Source organism: Oryx dammah, unplaced genomic scaffold, assembly GCF_014754425.2.
Source record: "Oryx dammah isolate SB20612 unplaced genomic scaffold, SCBI_Odam_1.1 HiC_scaffold_18, whole genome shotgun sequence".
Taxonomy (NCBI): domain Eukaryota; kingdom Metazoa; phylum Chordata; class Mammalia; order Artiodactyla; family Bovidae; genus Oryx; species Oryx dammah.
This window is the reverse complement of record NW_024070202.1, coordinates 93,753,463-93,775,299: the sequence shown is the minus strand read 5'-3', so window position 1 is coordinate 93,775,299 and position 21,837 is coordinate 93,753,463. Positions and strand designations below refer to the sequence as shown.

The 21,837-nt window shown below is 38.4% G+C and overlaps 1 long non-coding RNA gene across 1 annotated transcript; it reads right to left on the bottom strand.

Annotated features, from left to right (window-relative positions):
- Window positions 1-1,874: 1,874 nt before the first annotated feature.
- On the bottom strand, window positions 1,875-20,719 carry LOC120877343. The gene is made up of 3 exons (XR_005724315.1): window positions 18,001-20,719; window positions 9,360-9,591; window positions 1,875-2,011 (listed from the first exon to the last, which is right to left on the bottom strand). It is a non-coding gene; the product is annotated as an uncharacterized LOC120877343 (long non-coding RNA).
- Between the last annotated feature and the right edge of the window lie 1,118 nt (window positions 20,720-21,837).

The window sequence follows — 21,837 nt, the reverse complement described above, 5'->3', positions numbered from 1 at the left end:
CAATCACGACCGTGTGATCACTCACCTAGAGCCACACATCCTGGAATGTGAAGTCAAGAGGGCCTTAGAGAGCATCACTATGAACAAAGCTAGTGGAGGTGATGGAATTCCAGTTGAGCTCTTTCAAATCCTGAAAGATGATGCTGTGAAAGTGCTGCACTCAGTATGCCAGCAAATTTGGAAAACTCAGCAGTGGCCACAGGACTGGAAAAGGTCAGTTTTCATTCCAATCCCAACGAAAGGCAATGCCAAAGAATGCTCAAACTACCGCACAGTTGCACTCATCTCACACGCTAGTAAAATGATGCTTAAAATTCTCCAAGCCAGGCTTCAGCAATACGTGAACCGTGAACTTCCAGATGTTCAGGCTGCTTTTAGAAAAGGCAGAGGAACCAGAGATCAAATTGCCAACATCCGCTGGATCATCGAAAAAGCAAGAGAGTTTCAGAAAAACATCTATTTCTGCTTTATTGACTATATGCCAAAGCCTTCGACTGTGTGGATCACTCATTCCCTAGTCTGCTTCAAAGGCTACCTGTGTGCTTCTATCTTCAGCCTTGCTTTCATTCTTGTACCCTGAGAGTGTATTCTCAACACAGTAGCCTGAGTGATACTTTTAAAATATGTTAGATCATATCATTGTTTTAATCAAAAGTCTTCATTGACTTCCTATGTCACTTAGGGTAAGAGTCAAAGCCCTTAGACTGGACCAGAAGATGCCATGGCATGGCTTTCCACTACTATTATAACCACATCTCTTCTCATTCTTTCTCTAGCTGCTCCTCAAACATACCTAAGACATGCCTTCCCACTTCAGAACCTTTGTTTTTACTACCCGTCAGCCCCAAAAGTTCTTCCTGTAGATATCAACATGGTTTCCCTTAAAATTACTTCAGGTCTCTGTTCAAAGGTTACCTTAACGAAGATCACTTCTATAGAAAAACAAAAACTACCATATCCCTCCCAATCCTCTTTCTAGTTTCTTTACTTTGCTTTTTTTTTTACTTTTCATCATCTGATGTATCATATATTTCTTATTCCCTCCACTAGAATATAAGCTCTTTAATTTATCTTGTTAGCTGTTAGGTTCCCAAGGCCCAGAACAATACCTGGCACATGGCAGGCATATATTAATAAATTTTCTCTGAATGAAATAATATAATTCTATACATCTATATGGGGAAGTTAGGGCTTCCCTGGTGGCTCAGTGGTAAAGAATCTTCCAATGCAGGAGATGTGGGTTCAATTCCTGGGTCAGGAAGATACGCTAGAGAAGGAAATAGCAACCTACTCCAGAATTCCTGCCTAAGGAAATCCCATGGACAGAGGGGCCTGGTGGGCTGCAGTTCACGGAGTTGCAAAAGAGGCTAATAAGACCCAGCAACTAAACAACAACATACATCTGTTAATCAATAGTTATAGTTTCATTTTTTTTTTGTTTAGAGTACTTTAGAGTCTAATTCTGTCATGAAAGAATTTAATTTGGTATCCCTTGATGAAGGGTTTCCCTGGTAGCTCAGCTTGTGAAGAATCTGCCTGCAATGCAGGAAACCGGGTTCAATTCCTGGGTCAGAAAGATCCCCTTCGAGAAGGGGTAGGCTCTCCTTTCCAGTATTCTTGGGTTTCCCCAGTGGCTGAGACAGTAAAGAATCCGCCTGCAATTGGAGAGACCTGGGTTTGATCCCTGGTTAGGAAGAGCCTCTGGAGGAGGGCATGGCAACCCACTCCAGTGTTCATGCCTGGAGAATCCCCATGGACAGAGGAGCCTGGTAGGACATGGCTGAGTGACTAAGCACAGCACAGCACATCCCCTAATGAATCTAATAAGATATATTCTGTCATCCATACCATAAAGTATTTGAGGAACAGCAACAGTATGGGTAAGGAAGCCCTCACCTAAGCAAACGTGTTTGCTGTCTCTTCCGGATAGATGGATTAGATTCAAACACATGAGGACGTTTCCGTTTCTTTCCTGTTGCCACAGCAGCAGCAGCAGCCATTCCCACAGGACCTGAAACAATAACATATGTGCTGAGACCAGGCAGAGTCTGTTAACTGCACCAAGCAGAAAACAATTAGATGCACAAAAAAGTAGCACTTATTTCCTAGTATGTTATCAGTAAGTATAGAATATTACTGATACCATCAATATACTTCACTCCTGTTCAACATGGATCATATTTTAATTTACCATTAAAACTTACAAAGAAGATTTCTTAAAAGTTAATGACTTATACCTCCCCACCACATACTAGCTTGAATTTTATATAATGTTTTTTGTTTTATCAGCATACTCATACTGTTCTCAAAGATGCTAGATGAAATAGCACCACTGAGAGGAAGAGCTTGCCAAGACAAAAAAAGTTACAGATTTCAAATTTCATTTCCATTCCTGTGCCCCTCTTTCTGTTACAAGGCACTGACAACTTAGAAAGTCAGAGATAATCACTCATATTTGGAACCCCAACCCTACCAGCACCACCACATATAAGAGGAATATCTAGAAGAATACCATCTTAAGTGGAAAATTTTTTCTTATATATCTGAGAATTATACCCTAAATGGAACTGTTAACCACAAGGTCATGTTGATGAAAGCATCCCGGAAGCAAAGGAATAAAAACTGTCCCACTCTAAAGGGGAAATGTTAATAAAATTTGGTCTGGTTTGCCCTGAAACTAATGACTAAAACAAAGGGTAGGCCTTAAGGAATTATTAGTCTCTGATTTACCCAATCTCAACATATCAATGGCAGTCCTTTTATTTTTAAAACAGACAATCCATCTTTATCTTTATTTGTGAACCCCCTAAAAGGTTTAAATGAAAATCAGGTTTAAGTGCTCACATTCATCCTGGCATATATGTTCTATAAATGGCTCAACTACAACAGGCCTCCCTGAAACTCTAGATGAGCCTCTCTACATGTTATTTAGTAGTATACTCAGTCTGACTTAAATAAAACCTCTCTAAAGACAACTCTTGAGAGTCCCTTGGACTGCAAGGAGATCCAACCAGTCCATTCTGAAGGAGATCAGTCCTGGGTGTTCTTTGGAAGGACTGATGCTAAAGCTGAAACTCCAATACTTTGGCCACCTCATGGGAAGAGTTGACTCATTGGAAAAGACTCTGATGCTGGGAGGGATTCGGGGCAGGAGGAGAAGGGGACGACAGAGGATGAGATGGCTGGATGGCATCACCAACTCGATGGACATGAGTTTGGCTGAACTCTGGGAGTTGGTGATGGACAGGGAGGCCTGGCATGCTGCAGTTCACGGGGTTGCAAAGAGTCGGACACGACTGAGCGACTGAACTGAACTGAACTCAAAGAGCCCCAAAATAAGCAAGAAATAAAGTATTGCCTTTTACTTTCCTTTCCATTATAAACAGCTGGTAGAAGAAAAAATATTACTGATGCATATTTTTCTAACATTTAAGTTTTTAAATTGTGGTAATGACACAACATATGAGATCGACTGTCTCAACAAACTTTAAGTGTACAATATAGTACTGTTAAATATAGACACAATGTTGTAGAGCAGATCTCTAGAACTATTCATCTTGACTGAAGATGACTGAAACTTTATATTCTTTAATGGCAACTCCCCATTTCCACACCCCAGCCCCTGGCAAACACCATTCTACTGTATGCAGAGTAGAATAAGAGCTTGAATATGATACTTCATATAAGTAAATCATGCAGTACCTGTCTTTTTGACCTGGTATATGTTATTTAACATAGTGCCCTCAAGGTTCATCCACATTGTCATATATGGTAGGATTTCCTTTTTTTTAAAAAAAAAAAAAAAGCTAAATAATATTCCATACATACATACCACATTTTCTTTATCTATATTCATCTGGAGAAGGGAATGGCAACCCACTCCAGTGCTCTTGCCTGAAGAATTCTATGGACAGGGGAGCCTGGTGGGCTACAGGCCATGGGGTCACAAAGAGTCAGACACGACTGAGTGACTAACACACATTCATCTGTCAATGGAAATTTAGATTGTTTCCACATCTTGACTACTGTGAATAATGCTTCAGTGAACACAGCAGTGCCAATACCTCCACGAGATCCTGATGTCAATTCTTTTGAATAAACATCCATAGGAAGAACTGGATGATATGGTAATTCTATCTTTAATTTGGAGGGAGGACCTTCATACTGTTTTCTATAGGGGCTGTATCATTTTACATTCCTACCAACAACATATAAGGGTTCCCATTTCTCCATATCCATGCCAATACTTATTTTTTTATTTTCTTAACAGCCATCTTAACAGGTGTGAGGCAGTATCTCATCGTGGTTTTGACTTGCATTTCCCTGATGATGAGTGATGCTGAGCATCTTTTCATACACTTATTGACCACTTTGTGTGCCTTCTTTAGGAAGATGTCTACTCAAGTCCTTTGTCCATTTTTTAATCAGGTTGCTATTATGTTACTGAGTTCTGTGAGTCCAACATTTTTATTATTATTATATTAGAAGTTTCAAATATATTTTTTAAAAACTTTAAAATATACAGCAAAGTTCAAAGAATTTTATAGTGAACATTCACCTATCTACCACCTAGATTCTACTATTAATATTTTATTATATGCATCTATCCATCTTCCTACCCATTCATCAACCTATATTGGGTTTTTTTAAATGCATTTCAAAGTAAACTACAGTATGATCCCACTATTTACTTCAGTAGAAGTATCATGAGCTAGAGTTCAATATTTGTAAGTTTTTTCTTTTGAGATAAAATCTACATATAATAAAATGTACAAATCATTCAATAAAATTTTTAAAAAGCATACAACTATGAAACCCAAACCCCTACTAAGATATGTAATATCATCACTACAAACAGTTCTCTCCCGAACCTTCCCATCAGTTCTTCCTTGTACTTCCCACCATAAGGACACAACTCTTGTTTGTTTCACCCTACGTTAGTTTTGCCTATTCTAGCAAAATAAATGGAATCATACAGTATATGTTCTTTTGTGCAAGGTTTCTTTCATTTAGAATAGTGTTTTTAAGATTCATCCATGTTACTGTGTGTGTGTGTGTCTGTGTAACAGTAGATTGTTCCTTTTTATTGCTGAGCAATACTCCAAAGTATGAACAGACCACAATTTATGGTCTGAGAGACACTGGCAAGTTCCAGTGTTAGGCATTATGAATAAAGATGCTTAATTAAATTAATAATGCAATTTAAATAAAAATCCCATTTTTTGATATGGAACTTGAAAAAATAAACTTTATTTATTTTAAATTTTATTTCAGTTCAGTTGCTCACTCATGTCTGACTCTTTGTGACCCCATGGACTGCAGCACGACAGGTCTCCCTGTCTATCACCAAATCCCGGAGTTTGCTCAAACTCATGTCCATATTTATATAAAAATAAATAATATTATTTATTCTAAATTTTATTTTTTATATTCAATGTTTATTTTGAAATGTTTAACCTAATAAATCCTATCAAGAACATCCTATTCCCTTTTTCCTAGGAAACAAACCCTATTTATTCATTTATCTGCACCAGTTCCTGGTTGCGGCACATTCAATCTTTGTTGTGGTGGCATGCAAACTTAGTTGTAGCATGTGGGATCTAGTTCCCTGACCAGAGATCAAATCTGGGTCCCCAGGATTGGGAGGGCAGAGCTTTAGCCTCTGGACCAACAGGAAAGACCTAATTCTAAATTTAAAATGGAAATGCAAAGGGCTAAAAACAGCCAAAACAATTTTTGAAGATTTTAAAAAGGAGGCAGGGGCACTCATCCTACCAAGTACCAATAGTTACTATAAGGCTACAATCCCTTATGACAGTGTAGAACTGACTGAAAAGATAGACAAATAAATCAACATAACTTACTCGAGAGTTCACAAACACCCTGCTGTGTCAAAAGACAGAGGTGGGAAAAGGATGTATGATTAAAGATCTGGTGTCGGAGCAACTGACTGTCTGCATGCAAAGATAATGAAAGTAGATCGATACATCATACTATACAAGAAAATAAATCCCAGGTAGCTTAAAGGCTTAAATGTTAAACAAAAACATCAATAAAATAACAACAAACTATGTAACTTCTACAATAAACTACTGGAAAGTATTTACAAACACAGGGTTAAGAAAAACTGCTTAAACAAAACTCCAAAAGGATAAAACACCAGTAACTGCACAATGATATAAATCCAAACTGCTATGAACAAAAAGAAATAACAAAAAATTGGGCAGGGAGTGGACAACTAAAAGAAGATAATTACAATAAATATTCACCAAGAAAAGATTAGTGCTAAAAAAAAAAATCAGTAACTAAAAAAAAATTGGGGAAATGGACAAAGGAAAATATGCAAAATAAGAATAGTCAATAAAGTTCTGAGATAATACTCTATCTTATTTTCCTGCACTGGCTGGAACCTCTTGCTCAAACAAGCAAATTAAACCAACACTGAGATACTATTTCATACCCATCAGACTGGCAAAAATAAAAACAATTGACAATACCAAATGTGGCGAGGATGAGAAGCAACAGGCACTTGAGTACACTGCTGGTGGGAATACAAACAAATAAAAGTATTTGGAAAGACATTTGGAATACCCAGTAAAGTTGAAAATGTGCCTATCTTTGCTCTCCTGAGTATACCCTCAAGCAGCGTTTTCCAAACTATGAGTAGTTTTTTGTTTGTTTTAATAACATGGAATAAAGTGAAAGATATCAGAACACATCAAAGAGTGTGTTACTTGCAGAAGTTAAGTATCCCTTCATGAGAAATTGTTATTTCAATTATATGTGCATATTTATTCTAGATCACAATGTATTACTGTGGCACACTGTCAAAAGAAGTTTGAAAACCAAAGCCAAGAGCTCTCACAATATATACAAGAAAATATACAAAATAATTTTTATTTGTAGCAACTGTAAATAGTAAAAGATTACAGACAACCTACGTGTTCTCCCAATATATGACACATTCAGATAATGAATGGATACTAAATAAAAGTTAAAATGAAAATTATCTAGCCATATTATCAACATAAATAAATCTCAGAAAAAATAATACTGAATGAAATGAACACTTTTAGACAAACAATACCAGAGTGATACCATTTATATATAATTTAAAACATCCAAGTGAAAGTGAAGGTCACTCTGTCTGACTCTCTGTGACCCCATGGACCATACAGTCCATGGAATTCTCCAGGCCATAATTCTGGACTGGGTATCCCTTCTCCAGGGGAATCTTCCTGACCCAGGGATTGAACCCAGGTCTCCCACATTGCAAGCGGATTCTTTACCAGCTGAGCCACAAGGGAAGCCAAAAACATGCAAAAACAATGTTAAATACTGTTTACTGATACACACAAAAAAATATGAAAGAAGTTCAAGAGACAATCAAATTCAGAATAGTGGTTACTTCAGCAGAGGGAGAGAAGGAAACAGGAATAGAAAAAGAGGGTAACCAGCTACCCTTCCCTCTCCATTTAAAGTAAAGTGAAAGTGAAAGTGAAGTCGCTCAGTCGTGTCCGACTCTTTGCAACCCAGTGAACTGAAGCCCACCAGGCTCCTCCATCCTTGGGATTCTCCAGGCAAGAATACTGGAGTGGGTTGCCATTTCCTTCTCCAGGGGAACTTCCCAACCCAGGGATCGAACCCAGGTCTCCCGCATTGCAGGCAGACGCTTTAACCTCTGAGCCACCAGGGAAGAACACCCATTTAAAGTTAAGTTCATTATATTCCTCAGAGAACTCAGTGCTTTTGAAATTATTTAACTTGGTTATATGTACCCTTCTTCCTATCACTGGTCTGTAAGGTCCTTTAGGAACAAGTTCTTGACAGTCTTGTTTATAGTGTCTCTATATACTAATATAAAGTATATAATAATTTCTCAATAACTGTTGAATGATTAAATCATTTTTATCAGTTGGGCTTCAATTTCCACATCTGCCACATAAGAGGGTTAGATTAAAGTTCAATGCAGTACTATATTATAGCAAAACTATGTCTCAAAACCACCTTCCTTCCTAGGAAAGAAGTTGACTTGGATTCATTATGTTAGGATGCCCTCTTCTGGGAAGTATAAAAATTTCAAAATATATTTCACAAATATTTTTTATGTATTTTGCCACTAAATCTTATTTTTAAATTCACTATTTCAGAAAAATACAGTGGATAAAAACAGACAGCAAAAGTTTATTTTCATTGTAGCTGTCTTCTTTCACTTAAATACAGCATATACTTTTTTTAAAAAATGTAGTACTTTGGCTATTTCTAATCACTGATTTCCTGTCCATCTTTTCCTAAGTATCTTCAAAATCAGTGTTCCTTATACAGTATTAGATCCATCCAGACATGGTCTACATGGAGCTTTCCACATAGTGCTAAATGTACAGTATAAACAGTAAAGAGAACAATACAAAATATCACCCAGCTTTAAGTCATTTAGGGGCCCAGAAAATCTCAAAACCTTAAACTGGATTAAGATCATCCAGGATTGCTAGTGCCCAGGCACTGGTAGAAGCAAACAAAAATCCTCTCTAGATGACAATATTATTATTCTAGATCCCAAATTATTCTAAAAATAGTTTTCTAAACACACACACATCCAGCATTCATCCAAATAGAACCAGAACATGAAGAGAAAAACCAACATAAAGCAAGCTGGATATAAGAGGGAAAATTAATTAATATTAAGTATGTGTGAAACAAAAATAATAGCACAAGTATATATAACTTCTAAACTAACAAGAAAAAAATGAAAAAATAAAAAACAAAAACACCTTTCAATTACTCCAAAAAGAAACTGAAAGGAAAGTAAACAGGACATGAAGGATAATGAGAAAGCATATAGTAAACATGATAAATTTAAACCCAAATATATCAGTGATTACATTTAATGTAAATGGACTAAATGAGTTAAAAGTAGGGCTTCCTTGGTGGCTAAGATGGTAAAGAATCTGCCTCCAATGCAAGAGACCCGGGTTGGATCCCTGGATGGGGAAGATCCCCTGGAGAAGGAAATGAAAACCCACTCCAGTATTCTCGCCTGGGAAATCCCACGGACAGAGTAGCCTAGTGGGCTACAGTCCAAGGGGTCACAAAGAGTCGAATATGACTGAGCTGTTGAGTTAAAAGTAAAGAGTACTGGAATGGATGAAAAAGCAAAACCAAAGTTCATGTCACTAACAGTATATGAGTCTAGAACCTAAGTCTCAGTGTAATACAGGTACAAGTTGAAAATGCAAGGCTTTAAAAAAATCATGAAGATACGATATGAAGATATCTGAATGCCTGTATCCTTGGCTCTTTCAGATAAGCACAGTACCAGAGTTAAGCCAAAAATGAAGAGATTCCAATCCAAACATTACCTGCAGCAGCCAGATGGGCTGTTACCTCATCAGCCGCTGTGGAGTTAAGTATGTCTGAATCGTCATACGAGGTGTCCTCAGGAGAAGAAGGTGAGTCTTCATCAGCACTCAACATGCTGTGCTCGGTGTAGGTGGCCACATGGACCTGCTGAACTTGCTGGGCCACTGCATGCGCTTCTATGGTAGCCATGTGTTCAGTTTGGGTCACTCCGTGTTCCTCCATGAAGATCCACTATTGGAAGAAAAGGTAAAGAACAGGATTCAGTGTGTAATACAGGTTAATACTTAAACTAAGAAGTACTTTCCTCAAGGGAAGAGGAACTTCGACAAGCCTTTCATTTTACTATATACCTCACCACACCAAGTCATAGGAAATGGGCAGTATCATTACCATATGACATAAAAACGGTAGAACATTTTCCTTGCATGAAACTATTCTGACGGAAATTCACTGTGCTAATTTTATATTTAAAGTCACAAAACAATAAATATCTTTGGTATTATCCATAATGATAAAAAAAGATATTTAAAAGGTCCTGATGACTTGCACTTGACACCGTGCACATAAAAACAGTAAGTAAAATACTTAACAGTTCCTTTGTATTTTAAGCACATATAGGAGCTAAACATTTTTTTCCCCAAACTGTGATTATTCAAAATGGTTTTTCTGTTTATAACACTGTGTTTCTTATACACCCTGAAATGACACAGTAATAGGACTAAGGTATGCTCTCCTATGCACTTACACTCTGTTCTCTTCCCCCTGCCCTAACATCCAGAGAGGTACACTATCCTTAAACAATCTTCTGAAGCATACATACATATGTATGATTTAAAATAAAAACAGGTTCACAATACATATGTTATTCTGTGACAAGATATCTGGACATTTTGACATGTCAAAATAGACACAGACCTTTCTATATAGCTGAAGAATACTTCACTGTATTGATGTGCCATAATTATGCAATCAATCACTTACTGATATATAGGAAAGTGAAAGCATTAGTCACCCAGTTGTATCTGGCTCTTTGTGACCCCATGGACTAACCCGCCAGGCTCCTCTGTCCATGGGATTCTCCAGGCAAGAACACTGGAGAGAGTTGCCATTCCCTTCTCCAGGGGATTTTCCTGACCCAGGAATCGAATCCAGGTCTCCCAGGGAGATTCTTTACCGTCTGAGCCACCTGGGAATCCTCCATATATAGGAAGGCAGCTTCCATATTTTTGCTACTATAAACATCAGTGAAGTGAACATCCTTTTATATCAAACTATGCATATTAGTTTCTCAAAAAACTTTCAGAAGAATTACCATATGATCCAGCAATTCCACACTTCTGGGTACTATATATGCTGGGAGAACTGAAAGGAGGGTCTGAAAGGGCTTTTTGTACACTGATGTTCACAGCAGCATTCTTCGCAATGGCCAAAAGGTGGAAGCAACTAACTATCCACCAATAGATGAATGGGTAACAAAATGTGGACAAACCTCCAATTAAAAGTAAATTTACAAAACTAATTAAAAAATAAAATGAATTTGAACCTTAAAAAAAAGTGGACACACAAACAATGGAGTGTGAGTCTTAAAAAGGAAGAGATGCAAACTATGAATGGAGGGACCCTCCTCAGCTCAGTAAAAACAATAACCTGCAGCCAGCATCATACTTAATGGTGAGAGACTAGACAGAATTTTGAAGATTCGAGATGCCCCCAGATTCGTACATGTCTAAAAATGCAATTTAATGCACCATTTAAGTCATGCAAGTAAACACGATATATGAAAGGAAGATACCATTAAAATACTAGCTTTCCATCCATTTCACTGTTGTAGTCTGAGACAAACTGCCTAGGGCATTTTAGAATTCTGGGGACTCCAAAATTGTTTTTAAATGATTTGGGATTAGATGGCATCTAAATCCTTTTCAAAAGGATTTGTACGCTATGCACTTGGTATAATGGATTTCGGTTCTTTTCTCCAGAACAGCAGTTCACAGAATAAATCAATAGGGATGTCTGTTTCACAGGCTTGTCACTCCTACCCAGAGCCTCATCTCTTTCTAGGTCTTTCCCCACGCCATCCTTCAGCCTCATTAACCTGTCTGCTGACACTCTGTAAAAAGCAAAGGCAAGACCATTTCAGACTTCTCTGAACCAGAGTGGGGTACTTGTAAAGGATGCTTTAAATGGTTTCATAATTTAGTAAGCAAAACAGGTTGTCTAAAGCCAGATATGACTGGCATATACATACTGCAGCCAATTGTCATACCCCATCCCGCTTAAGTCATTTTTAGTGAGGCATTCTAGCTTTCATCCTCAAAAAAGTCAGATTCTCTGGAGAGCAGAAATGATAGGAACTTCTAAAAGATAAAAACATTATATGAAATTTTAAAAATAGCACAGGCTATTACCAGACATTCAGAACTCCTGGACAAGTTACTTAACCTCTAAGCCTCAATTTCAACCCTTTTTTTTTTTTTAATGATAAAGAAAAAAAAAAGTAGCACCTTTCCTCAAAAGGAAGGGGGTTAAAGGAAACTTTCCAGATATGGTGAAGAACACATAAAAGCTCAACACTAATTATGATGATGCCAGAATTCCTATGTCTTCATGATTCGATCCTTCTTGACACATTACCTGACTAGTCTCTCAAGGACTGGGCCTCAATTACCTCATCTTTAAGCTATACATCCATCTCTGAGGCTATGGCTTTCTTGCTGCTGCTGCTGCTTTGTCACTTCAGTCATTTCTGACTTTGTGCGACCCTATGGACTGCAGCCTGCCTGGCTTCTCTGTCCATGGGATTCTCCAGGCAAGAGTACTACAGTGGGTTGCCACACCCTCCTCCACTGGATCTCCCCAACCCAGGGATGAACCCGAGTCTCATGCATTGCATGCAGATTCTTTACCACTGAGCCACCAGGGAAGCCCCATGGCTTTCTTAACTGCATGCACAAGATTTTGAGTCAAGCATCTAAAAAGACTTTATTATATTAACTTCAGCGACTCAAATACTAGACTCCAAAACATTAACATAAGGAAATTATAGGGAACCGACACCTCTAACATAATTTCATGAGAATGCACAAAACAGAGAATGGACCCGACAGTGAGGCCTCTGAATAGATATGAAAGGCAAGATGAAAGGACAGACAACATGTAAGTGTGATTCTAAACATCATATCCAAATAAAAAGGCATGTCTATCACCTGGAACCAGTGATGTTCAGCAGATTAGTTACACTCCATTTAAAAAAAAAAATTCCCCCCCAAACTAACACAACTTGGTAGCAATTTTATTAAAGCCTGTTTCTTAGCCTAGATCATCACCTGTGGTGCAACACATACTTCATCTGAAGGCTCTTCTTTAACGTATAATCTATAAGGGAGTGGGGAACTTCCCTGTGCAGAACACATGGGTTCAATCCCTGGGTCAGGAAGATCTCCTGGAGAAGAAACGGCAACCCACTCCAGTATCTTGCCTGGGAAATCCCACGGACAGAGGGGCCTGGGAGGCTACAGTCCAGGGGGTTGTAGAGTCAGACAGACTTACTGACCGAGCACACGTGCATAAGGGATTGGAGAAGGGTAAGTTCAGACAGAGGAGTTCCTATTTTTGCCATTGTGGACCAGTAGGCATGGGACTAAAGATAATGGAAGAGAACTCAGAAAAACAGATTCTTCTGTTCAGAAGCATCCTGTTAGTTGTAGTCAACAGTATGTAAGGAGCTACTAGAATTTGGATGAAATGTCCAAGGGCAGTTAAATTTAGTCTAATCCACACATAATGAGATTAAGTGTAGAGTATTAAAAATAAACAAAAAACAAATAAAGTTGGAAGAGCAGGCTGAGTCAAGGTATAACTAAAAGTAAGAGAAAGCCTTAGTCTCATCAATAGAATTATCACATCAAAGGAAAAGCTCCAAGAACACCCTGGGGGGAATTCTCAGAGCAAGACATGTCCACAGACAAAACCAGGGACAGAAAAGCAGAGAGGTTCAATTTAATTCATAGACATGTCCAGAATCTAAATTTCATGACTAGGATAGAAATTTTACTCAACAAAACAGCCTTTCCCAAAAAAGTCTAAAGCCAAAGACAACAATTTGATTCTTGAGGGACACAGGGTAATGGATCAAAGTTTTACCACAGCAGGAAAAACTTTAAAAACAACTGCAACAAGAGAGTCAAAGTGAAAATAGAAACAAGGTAACATGTAATTTAATTCTGAGTAATAAATGGAGCTTAAGAAAAAAGGAATCCATTTGACCTTCCTAGGAATATTCTCTTTCAAACAGCCCAAGGGTGTTATAGGACTTGCAGAGGAAGAAGAAAACACACACACACACACACACACCCAATCCTCACATCACTGAGGTCTACAAAACAAAAGAGCAAGCCGCAGTCATGATGCAGCTCCTTGCCTTCCATTCTCAGACTCCAACCATACTTAGAACATCCAGCAGATTAAATGTAGCACAAAGTAGAAAGTAAAAGTTACGAACACTGGCAATGTAAAGGCAAAGATCAGGCGGAGGGAGGTAAGGAGGTAGGGGAGGGTAGAGAGGTTGGGGAATGGCTGGGAGCGGAACATCCTATCTTTACACAGTGAGGGAATCAGACCAAGAGCAGAGAGATCTCAGTATCACAATGCAACTCAGAAACAGAGCTGAACGGAAGTAAGTACAGCGAGGTAAAATGCCCCAAGCTTGATAAATCAAGAAAAAGTAGTACAGGTATATTTTCTAAAGTTATGGAGGTAATACTGTTTGATAATACTATAAACAAAATAGTTAAAACTATAAACAGAACAGTTAAAGTAACTCGTCTCTGAACAGTGGGACTAGGTGCGGGTGAAGAGTGTGGCAAAAGGCCATTGATTTTTTTATTATAAATCCTTCTATTTGAACTTTTCTCATAGGAATGTATAACTTTGAAAAATGAACCTTAAAACCAAATAACCACAATATAGCCTTCCAAACTGATCATTTTGAAACTTTAAAAATTCAACATGCCAGAGCAAACCATCACTAGAAAAATCAAGTCCCTTTCTCATGCTCAGATCAAGAGAACAGCACAGTTCAAGTTCAGAAATGGACTTACCTTGAGTAAGGCTAACTGCCTAATTTATGACTGGAATCACGTAATATTTTTCATTCCAATGTGGATAAAATTTGTAAACATTCATTAGTAACAACCAGAGTCCACATACTGCTTTTATACATACGTGAAAAAACAAGCTTTAACACATAACTTCATAATGACTTTAGGGTGAGTGGATGGTTTTGTGAAACCAATATTATAAGTTCATGGAAGGCAGGGCCTGGGTACTAAAGTCTCTATGAATAGCAGCCATCATAATAAATGCTTCTGGGTAATTGGTTGCACATTATGATTAGTAAAGCTAGACCCAGGCAATTACAGTTTCCATTAATTCTCCTATAATACTGTGCTAGCCATTCATCTCTTCTCTCAACTTCCAAGCCCTCTATTCTACACCTGTACTGAAATACTCTCAAGCCAACTCTGGGCTGGGTTGGAGAACTTTATTTACCAGCTTCATATTAGATTCTACCAAGGAGAGACAACAGGTTAAGATGGGAAGAAGTGGAGAGAAGGGACTGCCTTGCAGTTTTCATTCCTAATCGAGTTGCTCTAATGACCAAGGATAGCCTCATCTCCCAACTCCAGCTGTGCGCCTCTCTGCTTGTTCGTTGAGCACCAGCTGCGTGACATCCCACTCGGAAGTGAGATTACCAGCTGTGTGGGGGCCCCTCTGAACTCTTAGGTTTTTCTATTCTGTTCCCCCAGCCCAAGGGGAGCAGGAGCAGCTGCTTCCCGTGTTACCTGGATTAACTCAGTGTCTGCTTTTGCTCTTCTAGTCTTCCAACACCTGTGTAACCAATTCCAGAATTAAATTCACTGAAATACCTCACATGGTTTACAGGTCCTGACTGATACAAAGGGAAGAAAATATGTAACTTTGTGGAAATTACTTAAAAGTGTCAATTAGTAGCAAAATTTTATATTGATTTAAGTCAATACAATAAAATGTATTGACATTTTTATACTACCAATGAAGTGATTTGAAGGACATTTTTATAAGGACACCACTATGGTTTGTTTCCATATGCCGATGGAAGTTGAATACAAAATCTTAAGTTTGATTAATCACTAAAAAGATGCTAAGAGTATAAAATGACTCAGGAAGAGAAAAATGGAACATAGAAGTGAGAAGGGGGTGCAGACAGGATGAGAAGTAGGAGTTATACAAACACACAAACTTTTATCTGTTTATGAGTCTATCTTACCTGCTCTTTTAATAAAGTACTTAATAAGTCTAACATTCCAATAAACCTCAAAATCAACATCACAATAATAAATGCCTTTTTATGGCATATATGGAAATAATAGTGATAATCACAAAAAGATCTGTTATATCATTCAGTAAGTACACTAGGTCCAGAGTCTGGGCAAACAAAAGGAAACGTGGTAGCAGCGGCAGCTGTGACCGTCATTTACCACTCTTAACTTCCTGGGCAGGCTGACTACACAGGTAGATCTATGTGTGTCTGCTGGAAATCAATAGGAGGGACTAACTATAATTTCCAGTGTGGCTTGCCGAGATTGAGAGTTTTGTTTTCTTGTTATACAACTAGGCCCAAGGAATTTAGTACAAGAGCATGCCAAAGGTATGCAAAGTGTCCTCTCCATTCTACCCCATTCCTGCTTGAAAGCTCATCCTCACTTCCCCAGCAGGGTGGTTAAGATTATAAACTCTGGAGCCAGAGTACTGAGTTCAAGTCCTTGCTCTGCCACTCTCTACCACCTTAGACAGGTTCCACTTGACTTCTACACCGTAGGTTTACAGTCTTCCAGTTGGGGAGATTAACAGAAACTACTTCATAGAATTATTATAAGGACCAAACGAGTTTTTTGGACCAACTTTTATAAAAGGGCTTAAAATGGAACATGGTATATAATAAGTGCTAGTTAAGTGTAAGAGAAGGCAATGGCACCCCACTCCAGTACTCTTGCCTGGAAAGTCCCATGAACGGAGGAACCTGGTGGGCTGCAGCCCATGGGGTCGCTAAGAGGCGGACACGACTGAGCGACTTCACTTTCACTTTTCACTTTCATGCATTGGAGAAGGAAATGGCAACCCACTCCAGTGTTCTTGCCTGGAAAGTCCCAGTGATGGCGGAGCCGGGTGGGCTGCCGTCTATGGGGTTGCACAGAGTTGGACATGACTGAAGCGACTTAGCAGTTAAGTGTAACCTATTATTACTAGTATTACTATTCCACATAAAGACAGATAAAGCATAGAAATGTCAAAGGGAAAGTTACAGGATTTATTTTTACATTGGGAGAAAAGGTGCTTATAAATCGCAAATTGGGAGTTTGTGATCTAAACAAAGCTGAAACACTAGAGGGTGCCACAACCAAGGAAAAATGTAAGGAGAGCACAGGGAATTTCAAGCTGTGCTTGAAATTAAAATTCTTCGACTGGAATAAACATCCTTCTGTATTAAATAGGTGAATCTACTTCACCAAATGCTTCAAAATACATCAATTCTTCTATAGGTTCTTAGACAGTACTGCTTTAGAACCTATAGAAGAGTTGATGTATTGTCCAACAGGAATTTCCGCAATGATGGAAATGTTCTCAATTTACATTGTCCAAAATAATAACAGTCACTAACCACATGTGGTTTAACCACATGTGCCTACTGACCACATGAAACGTGACAATTAGTTAGTTTTAAATAATTTTAATATAAATAGCTACAACTGGCTATGACTGCCACAATGAACAGTACAATTCTTCTACATTCTATTCTTAATTTTTGAAATGACTTGCTTCTAATCATTGTTAAAGAATTGTCTAATAAAATAGGTTCATACAATAGTTCAAGCAAATCCATCCCTTGTGATAATTCAACGCTGCAAAGATAGGAAAAGCGACTGCCTGTGTCGCTCCCTCACCCTAAAGGTGTTCACAATCAAAAGCAAAGCTTTCTTTTACTCATTATAGAAATTTTGCCTACCCAATTCCCTGACTGTATTTCTTGGACCCTTGGTTAAAAGAGCTTAAAAAAATAAGTACAAATTGTTAACTTAGAAGGCTTTTCACCTTTAAAAAAAGCCTTTTCCAGGACTTCCCTAGAGGTCTGGTGGTTAAGACTCTGTGCTTCCAATGCAGGGAACACACGTTCAAACCCTGGTCAGGGAATTAAGATCCCACAGGCTGCTCCCCAAAAGATATTTTTTTAATAAATGAAAACTTTTTCCTTAAAAAAGAAAAAATCATATTCTAGTGATAATCATCACCAAAGGCTAAGGGAGCACTGAGAAGAGAGGACTACAAGGACACTGAGTAGGTATCGTGAAGGCGGAACAGAGTCTTCAGCCAGGAGTCTGTCAGGTGCCAGAATGAAAGAAGGGGGCTGGCTGCAGGCTGAGCCAACGGCTTGTGAAGGCGCGGGGCAAAGCAAGAGGACGGGAGTGCATACCCAGACAGCAGACTCAGGAGTCTGGGGACCAAAGGTACACAGCTTTCAGCTGCCTTCACACCAGATTCTTTCTTTACACTGTAATTTAACCTGCTGAAAACAAAATGATTCTAAGGATAATGCTGACCCACCTGTCAAAGAGGAAAGTCGTCTCCACATTACAGCTTACAACCCTGTGTCTGTCACAGTGCCCTGAGTGAGAAGGTACCTAATGAATGTTGATGACAATGATAAAAAGGATTAGAAAATGCATTCTCAAATATTCAGATGCTTATTAACAGCTACAAATATCAATTAAAAGGAATTGAGTTGCTGAAGTTACCACTGGGTCAGAAACATGGTGGATAGGAAGCTTAGTATACTCAGGCATTTTCAAATGAGTAAGAATGCAGCTGGCTCTTTTTGCAGAAAAATCATGTGTCCACAGCTGCTCCCCAAATTGCCAAAAAATCAAATAAGTAGCTGTCACGTGACAGCAGGATTAGAGGCTGACTCAATTTCCATTAAAGAGAAATAACATGAATTGCCCCAAGTCCCACCCCTCAGTCTCACAAGCACAAAGGACACTTTTATTCAGATCCTGCTTACTGTGAAATATAGCATTGTTGCCTGGCCGCTTCTATAGTGGGCCTTGAGTCTGCTGGATTTGCCATTACACAACCAACATTCAGTTAAAGCCATTTCTTAGATTTTTCAATGCATGATTTCTCTTTTGAGATAACTAGGACTTGCTTCTGGATAAAACTGTGAATGTATAAGTGTCAATACTATAGATCCAGAAACCTCTGAAATCAACCATTCTCTCATCCACTTCACAAATATTTACTGAACCTTATTGGGTACTCCTAGATTGTTTTAATATACTATTTCAAGAAAAACTGGCAACTCTAATTTTTTAATCTTTAGCTTAAAAAATTATCATAAAAGTGACACATGTTCTTTTTGGGTAACTGAAAAAACACAAGTCAGAAAAAAAAGAAAGAAACAGAAATCAGCACCACCTGAGATGCCACATTACCAAATTAATAATTTGGCATGCATGCTTCTGGGCTTCCCTGGTGGTTTAGGGGTTAAGAATCCCCTCGCCAGTGCAGGATGTGCAGGTTCAGTCCCTGGATTGGGAAGATCCCCTAGAGAAGGAAATGGCTACCCACGCCAGTATTCTTGTCTGAGAAATCCCACAGACAGAGGAGCCAGCCGGGCTACAGTCCATGAGTCCCAATTGTCAGATATCACCAAACGACTGAACAACAATTCATGCTTCTAGCATCTTCCCCTGAATTTCTTACATGGTTGCTCTTTTTTTTTTTTGACAAAAGTGAGGCTATAGTGTATATATTGTTTTAGAAATATTTTAAAATTTACTACAGAACAGAATTTTTTATGTTATTAACATTTAACATCATTTTTTTTTTAATGTTTAAAGAGCATTCTCTATGAAAATGCATAGCAGGAATTTTACTAACTCCCTGAAGTTGTTTAGGTTGTTTCCAATTTTTCACTATTGTAAATTCAATTGTGATGACAAGTCTGATATTCAATAAATATCTGTTGAATAAATGTGTAGATGAATGGTTTACTAAGTTAAGTCTTTAAGTACATACCCAATTACTTCCTTAGCTCTTAAGAGACATAAAACTTTTGAGTAGTCATACAGTTATGATTCTGGACATGGCTATTAAAGAAGGTAAAAAGAGTAACCTAAACATAAACATAAGCACATAATACTTGGGGATGGCAGACAAACTAAAAATGTTTACCACAATGATGTAATAGTCAAGCATGGTCCCAGAGCCTGGAACACTAGAAAGAGGGTTAGTGCATGGGGCACTTATAACGTGATCCTACAAAACGGGGAGTTGGTGGACTGAAAGTTGATGGATCAAAAAATAAGTCTATCAATTTGAAACTATAAAGATAATTAATAAAATACTTTCAAAAATATAAATATCAAAAAATGGGTGATGGAGAAAGGAGGAAATAGAAAAAGTGACTTAAATTCTTATTTTTCATACTAAAAAAGTCCACAGATATGGTCTAAAGTTGGTAATTCAAGAAACAGAAGTTTACACATATTATTAAGCCTCATGGAAGTAATTCTAAGAGAAGCTAAAAACAAATGGTGAAATCATATTTAAAGGTTGTCTCTGGACCATAGGGCTATGGGGTGGGAAGGAGAGAAAAGGCAGGAGACTCATGTTTTTTTTTCCAATTATAAATTTTCCTCTGCTATTTAATTTGTTAGGAAGTACAAAGAATACCCTAATATAATTGGCTGAAAATCTGTAATTATTCACTTTGGATCCCCTAACTATAATATGTCTTCTTATCTTGATAACCAGTCAGACCTAGATACTTACAAAGAGTTATTTTTAGCCAGATGCCTAAGACCTTGGAGGCCAACTAGTCTGATATTCTCATTTTACAGACTGAGATGCAGAAAAGCTGAGACCCAAAGTCACAGCTCTACTTCACAGCAAAATCAAAACTTGAACCTACATCTCCAGCCTTCTAATCAAGTGTTCCATCAAACCTCCCTACTTTGTCCCAGAGCACAGTCTCTGACCATAACATGCTTGGGCATGTTAACTCTATCCCACACTATCCTGTGTATATCTTCAACCCAAGATTTGGATCTTACCAATTGGTCAGAAAACTTAACCAATCTGATCACATGGACCACAGCCTTGTCTAACTCAATGAAACTATAAGCCATGCCGTGTAGGGCCACTCAAGACAGACAGGTCATGGTGGAGAGTTCTGACAAAACGTGGTCCACTGGAGAAGGGAATGGCAAATCACTTCGTATTCTTGCCTGGAGAACCCCATGAACAGTATGAAAAGGCAAAAAGATAAAGACACTGAAAGATGAACTCCTCAGGTCAGTAAGTGCCCAATATGCTACTGGAGATCAGTGGAGAAATAACACCAGAAAGAATGAAGAGATGGAACCAAAGCAAAAACAACACCCAGTTGTGGGTGTGACTGGTGATGGAAGTAAAGACCAATCCTGTAAAGAGTAGTACTGCATAGGAACCTTGAATGTTAGGTCCATGAATCAAGGCAAATTGGAAGTGGTCAAACAAGAGATGGCAAGAGTAAACATCGACCTTTTAGGAATCAGTGAACTAAGATGGACTGGAATGGGTGAATTTAATTCAGATGACCATTGTATCTACAACTGTGGGCAAGAATCCCTTAGAAGAAATGGAGTAGCCATCATGGTCAACGAAAGAGTCCGAAATGCAGTACTTGGATGCAATTTCAAAAACGACAGAATGCTTTCCATTCATTTCTAAGGCAAACCATTCAATATCACAGTAATCCAAGTCTACGCCCCAACCAGTAATGCTAAAGTTGAACAGCTGAAGAAGCTGAAGTTGAACAGTTCTATTAAGACCTATAAGACTTTCTAGAACTAACACCCAAAAAAGATGTCCTTTTCATTATAGGGGACTGGAATGCAAAAGTAGGAAGTCAAGAAATACCTGGAGTAACAGGCAAATTTGGCCTTGGAGTACAGAAGGAAGCAGGGCAAAGGCTAATAGAGTTTTGCCAAGAAAACGCACTGGTCATAGCAAATACCCTCTTCCAACAACACAAGAGAAGACTCCACACATGGACATTAGCAGATGGTCAGTACTGATATCAGATTTATATTCTTTGTAGCCAAAGATGGAGAAGTTCTATACAGTCAGCAAAAACAAGACTGGGAGCTGACTGTGGCTCAGATCATGAACTCCTTATTGCCAAATTCAGACTGAAACTGAAGAAAGTAGGGAAAACCAGTAGACCATCCAGCTATGACCTAAATCAAATCCCTTATGATTATACAGTGGAAATGAGAAATAGATTCAAGGGTTTAGATCTGACAGAGTACCTGAAGAACTATGGATGGAGGTTTGTGACACTGTACAGGAGTCAAGAGATCAAGACCATCCCCAAGAAAAAGAAATGCAAAAAGGCAA